The sequence below is a fragment of the Rhinolophus sinicus genome, linkage group LG05 (genome assembly GCF_036562045.2).
Source record: "Rhinolophus sinicus isolate RSC01 linkage group LG05, ASM3656204v1, whole genome shotgun sequence".
In the NCBI taxonomy this organism is placed as follows: Eukaryota; Metazoa; Chordata; class Mammalia; order Chiroptera; family Rhinolophidae; genus Rhinolophus; species Rhinolophus sinicus.
The window spans coordinates 1445681-1464066 of record NC_133755.1 but is presented as its reverse complement, the minus strand read 5'-3'; positions in this window follow the sequence as shown (position 1 = coordinate 1464066).

Genomic DNA, 18386 nt, shown 5'->3' with positions numbered 1-18386 from the left:
CTGGCCCTGCGGGGATGTCATGTAGCAACAGAGGCTTTGCAAGGGTAGTGACAGTTACAGAGGAAAGACAGGCAGACCATCCTGGGTCATCCAGGTGGGCCCAACAGAATCAGCTGGTCTCGAAAGTGGCAAGGGGGTGGGGCGGTGGGTCAGAGGTGCCATGTGAAGCTCAGCCTGAGTCGCCTGGGGCTGGAGGAAGGGACCACAAGCCAGGGTGTGTGGGCACTTCCTGGAAGCTGGAGCAGCGTCGGCAGGGACACGGGCTCCCTCGGTCCTCTAAGGGGCAGAATTCTGCCAACACCCCGTGAGCAGGAGAACGGGGCCTCCTGGGGCCTCCGGGCCTCTGGGCAGGTGCAGCCCGCTCAGCTGCATCAGCGCTCTGACCCACACCCCCTGCGATGGCCTGTGTGGTTTGCTTGTTTGTGGGCATTTGTTAGGGCAGCAGTAGGAAGGCAGGACAGCCCTTGTCACTCTGGTCACATTGCCTAAGCCTGTTTCTTCATGGCTCTCAGCGTCTTCTGAAATAAGTTGTGTGATTCTTGTTACTGTGTCTGTCTCCCAGCCTCCCCCCGCCCCCCGGCCCTGGCTGAAGGTGACCGTCTCCCCCAGACCCCGTGAAGGGGACCATCGCCCTCAGACCCCATGACAGCGAGAGCCCCAGAGCGGGGCACACGTGAGTTCAAGGGTGAAGGGCTGTTTTCTGATTTCATAATATTTTTGTGTGTGTGAGAAAACTGATTCATGAACATATAAATATACATATGATTCCTTAAACCTCCTTAAGGCATCCCAAATAAATAAATTCACGAATGAAACGAATCTTAGTGTTTTGTCAAGACCTGTGTCTCATTTTTTGTTGCAGAAACGGGGTCACCACACCCTGGGTCACCGTGTGAGCTGCCTCATGGCAGAGACAGAGGCCCAGACTGCAGACCAGGTGACACGGCCGTGACTCCCTCTCCTGTCCCTGCCACGGGCCAGGCTGGGGCCGCTGGTGGGCACCACACCTCATGCTGCCTTTCCATCTTGTTTCTGCAGGGCTGGTGGCCTCCCGTCGGGGCCGTGACAGCTTTGGTGATCTGAGCTCCTGGAGTTCTTGCTTATTTCTTCCTTGGGGACTAGGAGTTTCATGCAGTTGGAAGTGAGGGTACAGCTGGGGTGCTGTTTGCTCGTGGGGACAGTTCTGCAGGGTTGCGCCCCCCTGTAAGACCCCGCTAGCTGGCCTGCTGCACCCCACACCTTTCTCCCCGCCACCCCCTGGACAGCAGCTCCACTCAGGGGTGCTGTTCCCGGTTCCGTCTGACATGCCCTGGAAATGATTCCAGGACAGAGTGATGCCTGGTGTCTCATGTCTCCGTGGGACTGAGAAAAGCAGGAATTTAGGAGTGAGGAGATCAGGCTGCCCGACAGGGGATGTTGCTCTTTCTTCCTGGGAATCTCTTCTTGTTGTGTGACAGTAGCAAATCAAAAGCCAATTCTGCAGAGGGACAATTTTTGTGTTTTAAAAGATGAAATTATGCAAAAGCTGAGACACAATATGCACTCTGTTGAGAAAACCCCAATGAAATGATTCTGTGAAACGCGTCTCTTTTCTGTGTCTGCACCCGGGTGAGCGTGTACGTGAAGTGAGAACGACGGGCACAGTGGCAGATGTCAGGCCCCAAAGTGTCCCTTTGCTCGCTGACGTTTCAGTGTCTGATACGAAGCCCACAGAGAACAACAGCTGTCGTGGCTTCTGTGGTGTTTGCGGGGCCGTGTCACTCCCCGCGGCCCTGACTGGCAGGAAGGCATCTGAACGAGACAGTGACTCCACAGCCTGAGGCTTTTGGCTCAGGTGTGACAGGGAAGGATGCCAGCCTGCTCTGCCTGGGGTGTTGGTTTCTTTTTTGTGCCTGGACCTGGATGGGCGGAGGCCACATGCCTTGAGCTGTCCCTCTCCGTAACTGCACCTGAGCTCAGACCCCGCAGCGCCCAGGGCCACCTTCCATTGCCTTTACTGTCAAGGAGTCAACCTGTCTTTCAAATAAATCACTTCTAGGACAGCAGCCCGTGGATTGGGCCCTTATTTCCTCTCCCAGGCTGATAACAATAGACAATTGATTTCCTTTCCAAAGCTGGGCACTCCAGCGAAATTAAAAGAGTCATATCTCTAGGAAAATAATACTGTAATCTCACTCGATGCTGTGTCCAGCGTGAAGAGGCGTTTTATGCTTCTGGTCCTCTCGAAACCTGGCTCAGCCCTTCATTTCCTCTCTGCCTGTTCCCATCCCACTGCTCCTGTAACTCAGGTTGCGATCGTCACAAGCCCCATGTGTGATCACACGGCCTCCCTCTGACCTGCACAACCTCCCTCTCTGGCTGTACAACTTCCTTATTGAGAAGCGAGCGCAGCAGCAGGCGGGGGGTGGGGGGCATCGGTCCGTTTTACCAGTGAAGGGTTTCAGGACGTTTATATAGTTTGACCTAGCGGATCTCGGTCTTCCTGTGCAAATCCGTTCACACCAGGACGCACACCTGTCCTCCTCCCTCCCTCCTGCCATCCTGTAGCTTTCACCCTGGCGCAGTGCTGGCCCCCAGCGTCCCAAGCCCTCCGTGGTCCTTGCCCAGTGAGTGGTGTGAATGAACGGATCCATCCTCCGTCCACACTGTCTCAGCCCCGACAGTCACTGTGACCTTACACTGGGGCCTGATGGCGGAGGGACAGAGCAGGCGTGTTTGGGTGGGGACAACTCCAGAGCAGGCGTGCAGGTGGGGGCAGAGGGAGAAGCCTGGGGGCCACAGACGTGACATTGGTCTCCTTCCGCTTTCACCCTTGACCGGGGCCTGGATGAGCTTCCTGAGTCCCTGTGAGGCCTGGGCCTGGACCCCACACCTGGGCGGGACGCTGGTCCCTCGCACATCACTGCTCTGCAGCTTTAGTTTCTTCACCTGTAAAATGGGCAGAGGGTACTGCCCACCTCGAGGACAGTGGTGATGAGATGCTGCACCTGAAACTTCTCACGCTGCCCTCGTGTCCTGCAGTCAAGGCCTCAGTTGCAAGACCAGCCGTTTGGGGAGCAGCACGAGCCGGCGCGTGGGGGGGACGAGGAGGACGTGCTGGGGGGTAGAAGGCACCAGAAACATGTTTCCTGCTCTTCCCTTCGCCTGGAGATAGGCTGTGACAGCTGCGGCTGCCCCTCGCCGAGGGCACGGCTCCCTTTGCAGCCCCAGGTCTCACGGCGCCTGCACTGCGCCTTCCAGAGCGTCTGTGGGCACCTCCTTCACACTGGGATCAGGGTCTCCTGGGGTGCGTCCCAGAGGCCTCAGTAAGACGCGTTTGAGAGACCAGGTTCATGGGTCACATCTTCTTCTCATGGCAATTCTTTCTGAGGAAAGCGCTGTCAGAATTTTAGGGCCTCATTTCCCGTAGGATGGCGGTGAGCTAACAGGGCGCTGGGGACAGAGCTGCAAGCCCTGCAGTTTGATTCGCTCGGGCTCCAGGCACTTCCGGGCTTTGAAGCAGCGCGTGTTGCCCCCGTGGAGAGGAGACCGTCCCAGGGGGGCTGAGGCAGGCCTGGGGCTCGGAGCAGCAGGCACTCTGCTCAGGCCAGACATGTATTCTTTGATATTCCTGTGGATTTCATAGTTGTAACAAGGAGACTCTGTTCCCTAGAAAGTATTTTTTTAATGTTAAAAAAATGAGGTCATATATTGGAGACGTGTTAGGTTTCCTGTTTTTGTTTTCTGAAGGTTCCCGTAGACTAAAGACTGAGAATACAGGAATACGCACTCTCTTGCCAGGAATTATTTTTGCCCCGACCTGTTTATTTTCGCTTTAAGTTTATGAAGATGCTACGTCCTCTTTGTTTGCCCCAATGTGAATGACGCCCTCCCACTGGTGGAATGCTTTGACGAGACGAGGCTGCCTCTCCCAGCTTCCCACAGGTTTGCATTTTACCGTCCTGCACCTTTTCCTCTCTCCCTCCCCCTCCCTCTCCCAAAACCAAGTATCTGTGGACAGTTCGTAGCAGTTACTTAATGATTATATTTGGTAATAAACTTTGTGTCACTTCTGCCCCTTACGTGGGTGGGTGGTGTGAGCGGGTATGGATCGTGTTTGTTGTTCCCCAATGAACTAATTTTCGTAACACAGCTTATTTAATGCGTTCTTAGAACTTACTATGTGCCAGGTCCTCTACTAAGGGCTTTATGTACGGTGTTAACTTATCTGATCTCACAACAGTCCTATGAGGCAGATCCCATTGTCCTCATCTTGCTGATGGAGACATTAAAGCACAGAGAGGTTAAGTAACTTGCTCAGGGTCACACAGCTACTAGGAGGTGGAAGCAGGATTCTGACCAGGGAGCTGGGGGCCGGTCTGGGCTGTCAATCACCACGGGCTACACCCGAATCTTTATGCCAAACTGTATGACGTGCCAACTGCTCAGTCACACTGGGCCACGCTGGGTCTGTGTTCTGTTCTGCTGATCACCCATTGCCGGTGTCTTTTTGCCCGAGAGCGTCCCATATTTAATTTTTCAGCTTTACTTCAACAAAGTATCCTATGTGCATCCAGGTTATGATTCTATTTATAAATGTCCTTGCCTGTTCTTGCTTTTCATTCTTCTAAATGGCTTCATAATCAATTCTACATAAAAATTCTGTTGGAATCTAGATTGAGTTGCAGCCACTCCATAACTCAGTTTGTGGGGGACGTCCAGTTGTTTGACAATGACCTTCCGATGTGGCGGAGCCTGTCCAGGGCTCACGTCTTCTCTTTAGGCGCCTGCTGGGCTCGGGGATGTTGTCATTCAGCCTGACATCCTTTTTGTAAGATTAATTTCCAGATGTTCAATTTTGCATCATGAATAGGATCCTTTGTCTATTTTGTGCCCTGTTAATGCTGGCATGTAGGAAAGCTGTTGCTTTTTTCATGTTTATAGGAAGGGAATATTACAAATTCGTGTACTTTTAAGATTCTTTTTTTCCCTTCAGGTAGGCCATCATCTCGTGTTTGAGAAATGTCAGCTCTGCCCCTTCCTTACCAACAAGGAAAGGAAAAATTATACACATAAATAACTGCAATCACTCTTTCCCCTGTTCCTTGCTGTGCTGTGGGGCGAGGGGCCTTGCCCTGCCGGTGTGGTGGGGACAGTGCCACCGCTGCTTTCTTGCTGAGCGTCAGCTGCCAGCTTTGTGGTGTGAGCAGATATTTTCAGTCATGTTAAGAAAGTTTCCCTTTTTCTGAGTTTATTCCAAAGTTTTAGGAAATGTCCTTCAACATCTGCTGACATGAGCCCAGTGCATTTTTCCACTGGCTCAAACGTGGGACGGACGCACGGCTGCTGCTGCGGACTCCTGCCCGTGTCGGGGGCCCAGACGCAGCATCGCGAGTTTGCATCTGTCTTCATAGAGGACACCTGCCCGTGGTTTCCTTGTCCACCCATCCTTGCTTGGGGCTCAGGGACATGCTCACTGTGGGAAGTGTGTTCCCTGGAAGCACTTACCCAGCAGGGAAGCTCTCTGTTCCACGAGAGAGCAAACCTCGCCTGGAAAGTGTCTGGGCTCGTACCTTGTGAGGAGTAATTCTTTTTTCCCCCTTTCCTTTTATTTAAAACATATTCTTATTAAAATACAGCTAATATACAATATTATATCAGTTTCAGGTGTACACCATAGTTGTTCAACCTTTATACACCCAAAGAAGTGGTCACCATAATAAGTCCAGCAACCATCTGACGCCGTCCCAGCTGTCACAGTATTGCTGACTATATTCCCCACACTGTACATCACATCCCCATGACTTACTTGTTTTATACCTGGAGATTTGGACCTCTTATTCCCCTTCACCTTTTCCCCACTTTTTAAATTTTTCAGTTACAGTTGACATTCAATATTATTTTATATTAGTTTCAGGTGTACAGCATAGTGGTTAGATATTTATGTAATTTAAGAAGTGATCCCCTGACTAGTCTAGTACCCACCTGGCACTACACATAGTTATTACCATATCATTGACTGTATTCCCTGTGCTGTACTTTACATCCCATGACCACTTTGTAACTTCCAATTTGTATTTCTTAATCCCTTCACCTTTTTCACCCTAACCCCTAACCCTCTCCCATCTATCTCCCCAATAGATCTAGTGCCCATCTGACACCATACACAGTTATTACAACATTACTGACTATGTTCCTTATGCTGTACCCTGCGTCCCCGTGACCACTGTGTAACAACCCATTTGTACTTCTTATCTCTTCCCCTTTTTCACTTGCTTCCAGCCCCCTCCCATCTGTGTCTATGAGTTTATTTCTGTTTTGTTTATTTATTTTGTTCTTTAGATTCCACATATTAGCGAATTCACACTGCATCTTCTTCCACTGTCTGACTTACTCCACTCAGCACAATACCCTCCAGGTCCATCCATGCTGCTGCAGATGGCAGGAACCCATTCCCTTCCCTGGCCGACCAATATTCCATTGTATACATGTACCACCTCCTCTTTATCCATTCTTCCATCAGTGGACAGGCTGCCTCCACATCTTGGCCACTGTAAACAAAGCTGCAATGAACATATGGATGCACAGGTCCCCTCATAGCAGCATGTTGGCTTTCTTTGGGGCAATACCCAGAAGTGGGATTACTGGGTCCTTCTTTGTCTGTTGTTATAGCCTTTGTTTTAAAATCAATTTTGTCTGGTATAAGTATTGCTACCTCAGCTTTTTGTTTGTTTCCATTTTCAGGAACTATCTTTTCCCATCCCTTCATTTTCTGTCTGTGTGTCTTTCGATCTGAAGTGAGTCTCTTGTAGGCAGCATATGTGAGGATTTTGTTTTCTTATCCATTCAGCCTTCCTGTGTCCTTTGATTGGAGCATTTTATCGATTTACTTTGAAAGTAATTGTTGATAGATATGTAGCTATTGCCATTTTATTCATAATTGTGGGTTCTTTTTCTGTCTTAAAGAAGTCCCTCTAAGATGCCTTGTAATACTGGTTTGGTGGGAAGCTCTTTGTCCTTTGATTCTAAATGGTAGCTCGGCTGATTGGTTTTGAGGACTGGCTGTGACTGCAGGGGAGGGGCTGTGGTGCAGGGGCCGACCCTACGAGCAGGATGCACTTTAGCCGGGCTCTGGTGCCTGCCCAGTGTGCCCTTCGGGGGTGTCATCCCCGGAGGTGGCCGGGGATGCTCTGACTGGGTCTAAAACTAACACTGTGTGTGCCAGTCCTGGGGCCTCCTGAGAGGGACCCACCGCAGGCCAAGTTCAGCCGCCCCCTGTGCCCTGCCCAGCGCTACCTGGCATGAGCCACAAGCAATCTGCAAGTGGCCAAGCCACGAACCAAGGACAGCTGCCACTAGTGCCAGGCTTAGGGCTGCTCAGCCAGAGGTACAGGACACGCCGAAGCCAGATGCTCCTTGTTTGGGGGTTTGTAAACCTTTGAGAGATTTTAGGAAAGTCTGCAGCATGAGCCAAGATAGGCCATTTGTAAGGAAAAGCCACTGGAAGCAGCCTGGGTGTGCGCGAAAGCTGGGCAGGGCGTGGTCTCAGGGAATTGGGGCAGGGCAGGTGCAAGGTGATAGCCAGTGTGATGGAGACTCAGGTGTGACGTCTGCGTGCGTGCTGCGTCTGCATGTAGGGGAAGGCTCAACAGAGACCATGGCTCCCGCCCGCTCCTCGGACCCGGAGAAAGCTGCCCCTCCAGCCGTCACCTGAAGCCAGACAACTCAGTTCCTCCCCGTATGTACCTGCTGCCTTTTCAGCTGCTGCCCCAGCGCTGGAGCCCAGAGCGAGTGAGTCCGTCAGCAGGCGAGTCCGTGCGCGGCCTGTTAGGAGGAGCATCTGGGGCCCCAGCTGCCCTCGTGTTAGTCTCAGTCTCTGCAGGTTTTCACAGCCAGAAGTGATGGGACCTCCCTCCCCGGCACTGGAACCCTGGGCTGGGGTGGGGCTGGGAGCCCTCGCTGCTTTTGGGGTGTGGGGGAGAGGGGGGACCTCCACAGCTGAGACATCCCTCCTGATTTTTAATGGTCCCACGTGGGTGTGGGACCAGCCGGGTCTGTGTCTCTGCCCCTCCTCCCGGTCTGGAGGTGGCTTCTGCTGTGTGTCCATAGTTGTAGGGCTTTGGTTCAGCTAGACTTCAGGCGATTCTCAGGAAGGTTTCTTGGTTTAATAGTAATTGATGTGGTCATGGGAGGAGGTGAGCACAGGAGGTGAGCACCGCGTTCACCTGCTCTGCCGCCATCTTGACCGGATGCCTGAGGAATAATTCTTGAACAACATTTTCAGTCTCTGACAGAGTTTTTGTCTGTTGCTTATTGATTCAGTTATGGTGGCTCATTTTCCTAGGGAAGATAAAAACATACTGTCAAAATGCCAATACCAAGAGTGAAACGTACCTATTGATATCCCCTAAATAAATTTAGGAAATTGGCACGTTTATTTTCTTTCACCTGTTCTCTTCTGAGTGTTTTCCCCTACCATCGTCATAAGCTGTTATGTTTATACGTTAGTTTTCACTTTCAAGAATTTCACCTGACAGATGCATGTAATGTGTAACAATTGTTCAGATTTGTTTGATGACATGGTTTTACCGCCATCTTTTACGCCATAATGCCCCTGTTTTTGAGGGGCATCCCTTATTTCCTTGTTGGTGGCTCAGACTGGGTTCCTGAGGAAGGCTTGTGGTGTGAGTTCTGAAACCTCAGCTGTGTATGGAATTTGGTGCTCACAAACTTCCCTTTTTACTCTGACGTCTCTTCGTTGTTTTCTAGTCTGTATTTACTATTGAGGAAGGGACACTGAGGCCAGGCTGATGGTTATTTGTAAGGAGAAACCTGTTTTTCCTACTGGATTTTTGAAGGAAACTTTTTCTGCAAAATTCAAACGTGTCATCAGGTTTTGACTTGGGTTTTGGAGACTTCTCACCCATTTTAACTGGCGTATGGAATGGTGGGAAGACAGGCTCCCACCTTGAGGCCGTTCGTCTCCTGAGAGGTTGGAGTCACGGCTTCTGTGGTTCCAGCTCACCTGCCGGTGGGCTCTTCCCTACTTCCTGTCTCCGAGAACCAACCTATACCTGGCCTGCTTCAGCCCCAGTTCCCATTTCTTAGCTCTGGTGTGGATTCATGTCCCTGTGTAAATTCCTGTTATTATGCAATAGAATTTTGGGAGTGAACAAGGAAAATGCTGCCAGTTGTACCATTTTGAAAAGAAGTCGGTGTTATTGGCTTAAAGAAGAAGGGTTATTTGCAGGCAGACAATGAGGCATCTGGAGAACAGGGAATTGCTTGGACTAAGGTATTCCCTCAACAGAAGGGCCATTCCATTTCGGGAAGGAGGTCAGAGGGCCCAGTGGGAAGGGGCGGCAAGGACCCACAGACAGAGTTCCCCCGCCTGGCCCAGAGTGAGCTGCCGCTCACTGGACTGGCTTCGTGCTTCTTTACTACCTCTTACCAGTTCCCTGGTAGGAAGGGTATTGCCTTGGTTAGTACTTACTCTGCTTAACTGTAAGATACACTGTTGGATCCCAACTCCCACGGGCCCTCACTTCTTCCTCTGAAAAGATGCGAGGTGACTGAGTTAAGGATTGGTTTTGAATTGACATGCTTTTCAGGCTTTTGATTTGTGACATCGCTGCTTCAGGTGACTTCCAGTTTTAGCTGGATCCATGTGAACATGCTTTGTGCTGTACCTCCGTGTGAGCCAAAGGAAGACTAAAAAGTAAGCTGGAGAGTTTTCGTAGCTTTGTAACAATAGCATAAAATGTGGAATAATGAGCTGTAAATGTGTCTAATTACATAAATAATGCATTTGTGTAATTGTCAAGTAAGGGAGTGTGCTAATGAATCAATTATTTTTAATTGTAGGATGCTTGATTGTTTCAGAAATATAATTGATTGTAATCAAGAATCAATTAAATGTTGATAGTAATTATGTTTATCAAGCTTAAATACATGACATCATTACACTGACTGCTTCAGGAAGAAGAAACTAGACTGAGGTTATAAGTAAAACTCATATTTACGCTAGCAGCTCGGCAGCGGTGGGACAGCACCGTAATGAGCCAGAAAGTGAATGTGCTCCAGGGCGCATCCGTGGAGGCGGACGAGGGCACCGTCTTCCAGCTGTGAGCTCATCACGGCCCCGAGCCCAGCGGGGCTCTGCCCGTGGGGAGTGTGTGCACCGGAGACTCCACAATGCAACCCGCAGGTGCAGTGAGGGGCAGGCGGCCAGGCCCTCGCCCGGCATTGCTCCCAGACCCGGCAGGCGCCTTGGCGGGGTTTGTAGCACCTGCTGGGCCACGCTGCTCTGCCTGTGCTGACGGACATGCTCGCCGGGGGGTCTAGGAAATGAGTGTTCCTGTGAGACGGTGTTGAGTATAATGTCCTTTAATTGTCACGTAGCCTGCCGTCTCCTCTAGGTGTGGTTTGCATCTCGTTCCTCTTTGTAGTCCCTGAACCTGCCACATAGTAGGTACTTACCAGAGGCCAAGTGAACACGAAAAAGAACTGTTGGTGACTCATTAGCCAGTTACGGTATTGCTTGTGGTGGCTACTTCAGTTCTCAGTCTGCCAGGTGTGGCCTGACCCACGCTCTCCCACTCATCAGCCAAGCACCTGTGCCTTCACAAGTATTTATTGAGCACCTGCTGTGCACCAAGACCCGTCCCAGAGGTTTACATTCTGTCGTTTAACAAGATAAGATGGTCCTTACCCACATGGGGCTCACAGTAAATAAGGGAAGTGGTAGTTGCATAAATCATTGCAATGGGATGTGACAAATGCTGCTGGGACACAGATGGTAGCTGCTGGGCTGGGAGCTAAAACCAGGCAGAGCGACTGCCCAGCCCACGTCTTCACGCCACGCTGGCACCCACCTTCTCGGCAGTGATGTTGGGGTCCCTTCGCGATGATGGCCTTCTAGTGGCCATTGGGGGTCATTGTGCTGGAAACACATTTCCTTCAGTTGTTGGAAATTTTCTTGCGTTATTTCTTTGATAATTTCTTCTCTCTGTTCTTTTTTCTCTTTCTGATGCCTTTTTGATGTTGAATCTCTTGAGCTGACACCATAGTTTTCTTGTTTTTTCTTTCCCATTTTTCACTTTTTTGTTTTGTTCTACTTTATAATCCAGTTATTATTGTATTTTCAGTGTTTGTTATTCTATTTCTTAATTTGCAAGGTTTTTTTTTCTTTTTCTGTGCATATTCTTTTTTCGTAACCTACTGGTCTTATTTTACACATTCGTTTTCTTTTTATTCTTTCTGAGCAAATTATAGCTTCTTTTACAACTTATTTTGTGTTTCTGTTCCTTTCTTCTGAATTGCCTTTTGTGTTTGCTTCTTCTGGTTTTACCTGGTGGTGTTGGTAGTTATGTTAGAAGTGTCCCTCAAATGTTTGGTGACGTTTGGCTGCCCTGCTCAGAGTTATGTGTGACTCACTGAGCCCTGATGGGTGGGCGTGGCGAGTGGGGGCTTTGCCCCAGGATGGTGTATGGGGGAGCCAGTGGCTTTGTCACGGGACCCCCACTCACAGAAGCAGCAGCTCTTTTCCTTTGGTGAGTCGGTTTCCTCATAGCGTTCTCCAGTCTTCTGCTGGGTTACACACCTTGGTGTTAGCACCACGGAGGCGAACTGGAGGAAGCATCTGGTCAGCATCCCGCCCCTTCCCTTTCCTTTCCTTTCTCGAAGAACTTAGTCCTAAGGACGCTCGGTGGGCCTGAGCAAGGCGGTGTCCATCTGAGGGGCTGGCGAGAGTCCAGGAGGCTCAGCGCTGGGGGAGGAGGGGACCACGGGGGGGCGCTGGCCCCGCCGGACAGAATTGCCTCCCCTGGTGCCTGCCTTCTGAGTGGCAGGAAGCGGGTCGTGCAGAGTGGCAGCCTTGTCGACACGCGACAGCCAGCCATTGTGCCAGTGAGTGGCTGGGGACACACGCACACTTTCTTCTAGACTGTGAGTCCCCCAAGAGCAGAGGCCGTGTCGTTTCTCTGTGCACACCAGTTCCTGCCTCTTCCTAGGAGGCTGGTGAATGTGAGCAGTGGAGTGAAGCTACGGGGGTGGGCGGGTCCCTCCCCAGGGGAGAGCAGGGACCTCTGCCTTTGTCTGCCCTGCCCTGCAGCTGGGCCAGGTGGTCAGCTGAGAGTTAGCCCATAGAGGCGGTGCGGTGAGGGCTCAGTGCCCTGAGGGTCGGGGAGACAGGGGAGAACCTGTCCTAAAGTGCAGGCACTGTCCCCACACGCTGGGGGCACCGGCGGCTGCATGGGTGGCCTCTCACTTGCCACCCAAGTTGTATCTCCTGATAACTTTCTCAACTTTCTACAGAATTTGCTGTAAGAGTTACATTCCTAATGGTGAAAAGCGGTGTTTATTCACCATGAAGGCTAAAGGGAAACAGTCCTTGGACGACAATGAGTTTTTGTCAGAGGATTTCTTTTTAATGAACAAGATTATGTTTATATAATCGTGCATTTTATGTGCACATTTTTCAAAAAGGAACGGGGATGTCTCAGAGCAAAATGCGATCCTTTAATTAGAAAGCATTTGAGAAAGCAGAGCAGGACGTAGCACCACACTTCCAGCTCTGCCTGTGAACTCCGGGGCTGGGAACAGGCACGCAGCCTGGGTGTCCGCTGGCAGCGACCTTGGTGTGCAGGGGCTTTGAGCGGTGAGGCCGTCGGGGTGCCCTGCTTGTGCCAGCACAGCACGTCCCAGGGCGCCCAGTGTTCCCACCAGGTCCCCGTGGCCTCAGGCTGGTGGGCCCCAGGCCACACTCAGGGAAGGACCGTTTGGCATGATGTCTGTGAGGCTTCGATGGCCTGGAGGAGAGGACGACCATCCAGGAGGGTGGGACTCTGGGCCGACAGAGCAGAGTGGGCCAGGCCGGGCTCTGCACTAACTGGACCCAGCGGGACAGTGAGGGCCCAGACGTGCAGTCGTTCGCCACATCAGCGGTTCTCGTCTGGGGGTGGTTCGCCCCCTTGGCAATGTCTGCAGACGTTTTCCATGATCACGGCTGTGGGTGGAGCTACTGGCACCTCGTGGGGAGGCCAGGAAGCTGCTGCGTGTGGGACAGTGCACAGGGCGCCCCACAGAGGATCAGGGTCTAGATGTACAGGTGTGCTGGCGGAAAATGCCCGCCTAAAGCCCAGAACTCCTGACTTGCGCCTCGTGTTTTTGCTAGAAAGTTCTGGCCGACTCAGAAAGCACGCACACGTTTGCCTGTGACTTACCTGGAAAGACCTAAGGGCGAACAGTGCATGCCCGTCCTGGGTGGTGCTGTGTGGCAGACCCTGTCAGACGTGTCCGAGCAGAAAGGCGGGCCCTTAGCAAAGATAAGCTCTGTCTGCTGCCCCCTGGGTGTTCCCCTCACCCCCCAGGCCTGGTGGCATCGCCTTGGTGCTTTCGCCTTCAGGCCAGCACATGCCCAGAGAGTCACTGCACAGGACAGGGGTGCTGGGCACGCAGACGACGGCTTCCCATCCCGGTTCACACGATGTGGCTTTGGGATCACTGGCAAGGTGACCTCCCCCCACCCCCACGCCTCTGTCGTAGCCAAGCTTTAACACCTGTCACTCACCTTTCATACGTCATTCTTATTTCAAAGGCTGTAAATATGAAAATGCCCAGGAAAGGGTCCGATGGGTTAGTCGCCTTTTACCCTTCATGTGAATGAGGCTGTCAGTTCAGGCCTTTGACCACTGGCTGAAACCGGAGCTTTTCACAGTGACCACTGGCCAAAAGGTTCTAAAGACTGGACAGAAGACACGTGCCATGCATGGTGCTGGCTGGGCCCAGAGCATAGGGGCAGCCCCTTGCAGGCCCAGGGAGCAGGACTGGGGCAGGTGAAGTGACAGCAGCCCAAGGCCAATGCATGTCATGTCACCTAATGCTCAGGTGTGTCCTGGGGCTGAGGACAGGGCTGGCGAGACTGCGGGAGGTCATGGGGGTGGACTTGAGCACAGCCAGACCTCTTTAATGGTCAGTGCTGCTGGGCCTCTGGGCGGCCACGGAGGCAGGCGCCCTCATCCCTGTGAAACCAGTGAGAGTGCCGGGAGCGGCACCCAGCGTTGCCTGGCTCTACAGCCGGCGCTTCTTAGGATCCACTTTGCTCTGGAAGCCGATCATTCTAGAAACTCGAGAATTCCTGAAGAGAGTCAGCGGTTCAGTGACTCTCCCGATAGGTCCTTTCAAAGTGACCTTCACAGGTATTTGGAATCGCACGTCTCTGCTCAGCTCCCGCGCTGTCCTTGTCGACACGTCCTGTCTCTTGTCTGGACGTGGCCGCCCCCAGCTGGCCTCCAGGTGGCCTCCACCTGTGGCCCTCTCACAGTCTGTTCTCTACAGAGCAGGACGGCCTTTCAGAGCGTGCTTCCGATCATGTCGCTCTATTGCTCGGACCTTCCAGTGTCACACTGCGCGTGGGATGCATGGCCGGACCAGGGTTGGCCAGGCCCCGTGTCGTCTGCATTAGCTGCCCACTTCCTCCCAACATGGCCACTTGCCGGGTGGCCCTTCTGTGTGTCACTGGGCAGTGCTGAGCCTGTTCAGGCCTTAGATGTTTCCTCTCACTGCTGCCTCTCTGGGAAGTCTCTCCTGTCTGTGGACAGCGTGTTTCCTCCGTTCAATGGAGGCTCTGCCCCGCGGATCTCTCTAGGGCAGTGTTCCCTCTCAGAACTCGTGTTTCTCTTAACCTTTACCCGCGTTCACTTTATCAGCACTTGCAGTTACGTTATTTATTTGGTTGCTTTTTGTTATCCAGTTCCCCACTAAATCGTAAGCCCACATCGGTGGGGACTTGGTTCTTCCGCCTGTAGCCGTGGGACGAGGGCAGGGCCTGGCAGTGACACTGAGGAACACGGGTCAATTCAGCAGCGAGTGATCAGCAGAGGGACAAGGAAAAGACAGACTTAAATAATTAACATAAAGAATAACATTTAATTGATAAATTTAATAAAACATAACAAAACTTCACCAATAAGTTTAATATAAAATAAACTTCGTCAAAATGTGTGGACGGGGGGGTGGGGCCCAGGCACGAACCTTGATTACAGGAGACCCCGTCCGTCCTGAGTGGTCGCCTGGAGCAACGGGCTGCAGACCCACCAGGGCTTGGGGTCCCCGCTTCCTGAGCAGCAGTGCATAGCGGTGACACGGCCCGGATCAGTTAGGTGGCGCTGAGCACAAAAGGGAACGGTTCCCAGAGAAACTGGGAATGTGTGTTTGCGGTCCCTCATCACCGAATGGGAACCAAACTGTGAAGACGGACCTGGCAGTTTCTAATAGAGGTGCATCTGTAAATATCCCCACAGCGATGTCCCTTTTGATTTTGTCTTTAAAAAACACAGTGTCTGTAGCAGGAATAACATTCTGAAACATTTCCGTTTGTCACCTGCCTCTCGGGGGAGGTGGTCTCTCACGTTCCGCCTCGGCCACTCCTGCTGCAGCAGGACACTCGGGCACAGACGGTAAGAGGACGTAGCGTGGCTGCCACTGGGATGCTCAGGGGAGACGCAGAGGTGGAGGCTGGGTGACACGGGTCCATGCTGCTCCCGCCCTGACCACGGGAGGTAAAGCTGCAGAGGGCCAGGCAGGTGCTGGGGCCGCACAGGTCCGTGGGGAAACTGAGCTCAGGGCCCGACGCCCTGTGCCGTGTCCAGCCAGGGGCATTCGGGGGCCCATCTGAGCTGTATGTAACGTGTCCGTGTTCGCCCCAAGACACCGGGGTAAATGGAGGGAACGCAGGAGGTTCAGGGCAACACAGAATAACAAGTTAAAGTCCTTTCCCCAGGGCCTCCTCACCGAAGGCACCTGCCGAATTTCTGTGATTCTCTCCCAGACACACCTTTACTTGTTTCTTAAGTATTTAAGTGAAAAGAGAGAATCTGTAGCACTCTCGGCACCTTGCTTGCCTTTTTTCCTGAGAGTTTGCCACACTGGCCCTCCCCCCTCCACCTCCGAGGACCGCAGGGCCCCCATAGGGGTTGACAGGATTTATGTCACTGTCCCCTCTGCTGGCCAGGCTTCTGCTATTTCCCAAACTGCTGAAGTGGACGCCTTTCTTTTTTCATGTCTATTTTGGCGAACGTTTCTGAGCACAGGCTCAGGATGGCAGCTAGCTGTAGACAGCTGGGACAAAGGCCACGCACGTTTGTTTTTTAATAAAGAGTAAAGCTTGCTCAAGTTTTCAAAAAGCCAATCCGATATTCAAAGAGGAAAAGTAGCCCTCCTTCCCAGACAGGTCCCCTCCCTTCTCTCCTCGAAGGAATCATGTTCATCTCTTGCCGTACCTTACCTGTCATTTCCTTAAAACGTGGTCAGGTGTAACACACTGTACTTGGTAAATAATTCCCAGTTGCTTAGAAATGTGGATTTTATGAGTGCAAAGAAAATGAGCAAGAAAAATACCCACAAGGAGAGTTCTCATCTACGAATTGGGACCATGTGAGATGAGATGTCCAGGGAAGTCTGAGGGCAGTGAGGTGACAGCTGTGTGCCTCTTGTCCCTGATACCCCCTCCCCGCCCCACGCAGCTCCCACGTCTGACTGCGGTCCCTGGTCCTTGGGGCCCTTGGTGCCCGAATGAGACGGACATTGGCCCTTAAGCGTCACAGACCACCGCGTCTGCCGTCATCACATTCTGACGCTGCTTAGAGAATTCCCACCATCTGGTGGCTGTGAAGGAGCCTGGAACACACACTGCATCATCCTTCTTGTGTGGCGTGAGGTCCAGGCCCCACGCAGGGGCCGTTCATTGTAGCAAGAAAGGATTTCTGACAGCCGGATGGGGAGGAATTTGGGAGAACCATCAAAAGCACATCGATTTGCAATCATTTAGCTTTGGAGACAAGTGCTGCCTTATTACAGCTCCTCCATGCCTGGGGTGTGGGAGTGGGAGGCAGGCAGGCCCAGAGAAAGAGACGGCACCCAGAAATGCTTAGCACATCCACCATCTCATTGAGTCTTGGTTGTAACCACCTATATGTCAGACAGGCGTGACTTCCTTGACTAAATAATGAGGAAAGTGAGGCGCGTAAGGGTAAGAACACAGGTCTGGTTCGGTACCTCCCTGGGTCCAGTGACCACCCCGAGACCCTAGAGACGACCAGACCTTGTCAGTGTGCTCTGCGGAAGAGTCGGGCTTGCAGCGGCTGCAAAACGGTGTCCAGAAAAATGGCGCTATGCGTTTCCATGATCCCAAACTGTCCACGAGCCTCGGGCGGGCCTGTCCCCTCCTCCTGGGAGGGCCTGCTTCTCCCTGAGCAGCCAAACTCTGGGATGCATTTTGATGCCTTTGGAGAGAGGGGCGGCTTCTAATTCGGGGGACCTGCTGGGGGTGGGGGGCAGGTTGGGCTATCCACTCCCTGGATGCCGCTTTCCCAGGGTCAGGGGCCTTGCTTCATTCTCAGTGGGGACAGGCAGCTGTGCACTGAGCCGAGACAATTTCCTACCTGCAAATAAGTGCATGGTGCTTTTAGAAAGAGGAAAAGGTAAAACACTTCAGGATGGGGGGGGGTGCCCCAGGAAACCCCAACGCCCCCATGCTGGGCAGGCAATTCTGGCTGCTCTTTGTTCTGCCCCTGTGGTCTGACAGCTCTGGGCAAGGTGGGTCTGCGTCCCCACCCCCTTAGAGGGCCTGACCTGCGCCTCACAGGGAGGCAGCCCCTGTGCGCCCAGACGGCTTGCAGGCTGGGCTGGGGGAGGGACCGGGGCCGGTCACAGCACCACAGGGGCGGCCTGACCTGCAGGCGGCCAGCGTGTGCTGTCTCCTCCTCCCCTTCTGCAAAGCCTTTCGGAAGACAACTGGCATTTATTCCCTGGGCTTCGGGAAACAGCCTTTGTTCCCTCTCGTCCTGGAAAAGTGGCCTTAATCCAAAGTGATTACTGGCCACTCACTCCCGTTTATTCTTCAGTGATAGCCTCTCCTCGGGCCTGAATCTTGGGCTCAAATTACCCACGGCCTGTCACAGAAGAGCCATCTGTCTTTCCATTCCCGTGCCGAGAATGACATTGAAGTCTCTTTGTCCTCGAAGCCTTTGTGTGTAGAGTGTGACACTGACCTCCCTGCTCACTGCCCCCTGCAGTGACGGGGAAGTGGGAAGCAATGGGGTTTTAGAGTAGCCAGGACACAAGGACGTATGTGGCTCTCAGATCGGGGACTCGCAGGGTCCCTGCGTCTGTCTTTCTCTTGCTGCCGTTTGCAGTGCATCTGGCCCGTGGAGTGACCCACGCCCGCGGGGTCAGCCGCAGGCCCACCGGTGCCGTCTGCAGAGGCAGGCATGGCCGGCCTGCTGTTTCTTCTGCTCCGGGAACCCGTTTCCTCCTGGGAAGGCCGAGAACAACGTGCAAACGGACTGTGTCTTTGTTGTTGCTCAGGCCACTGAAGTGGCTCGAGGACGGCTCCTCTCTCCTGAGAG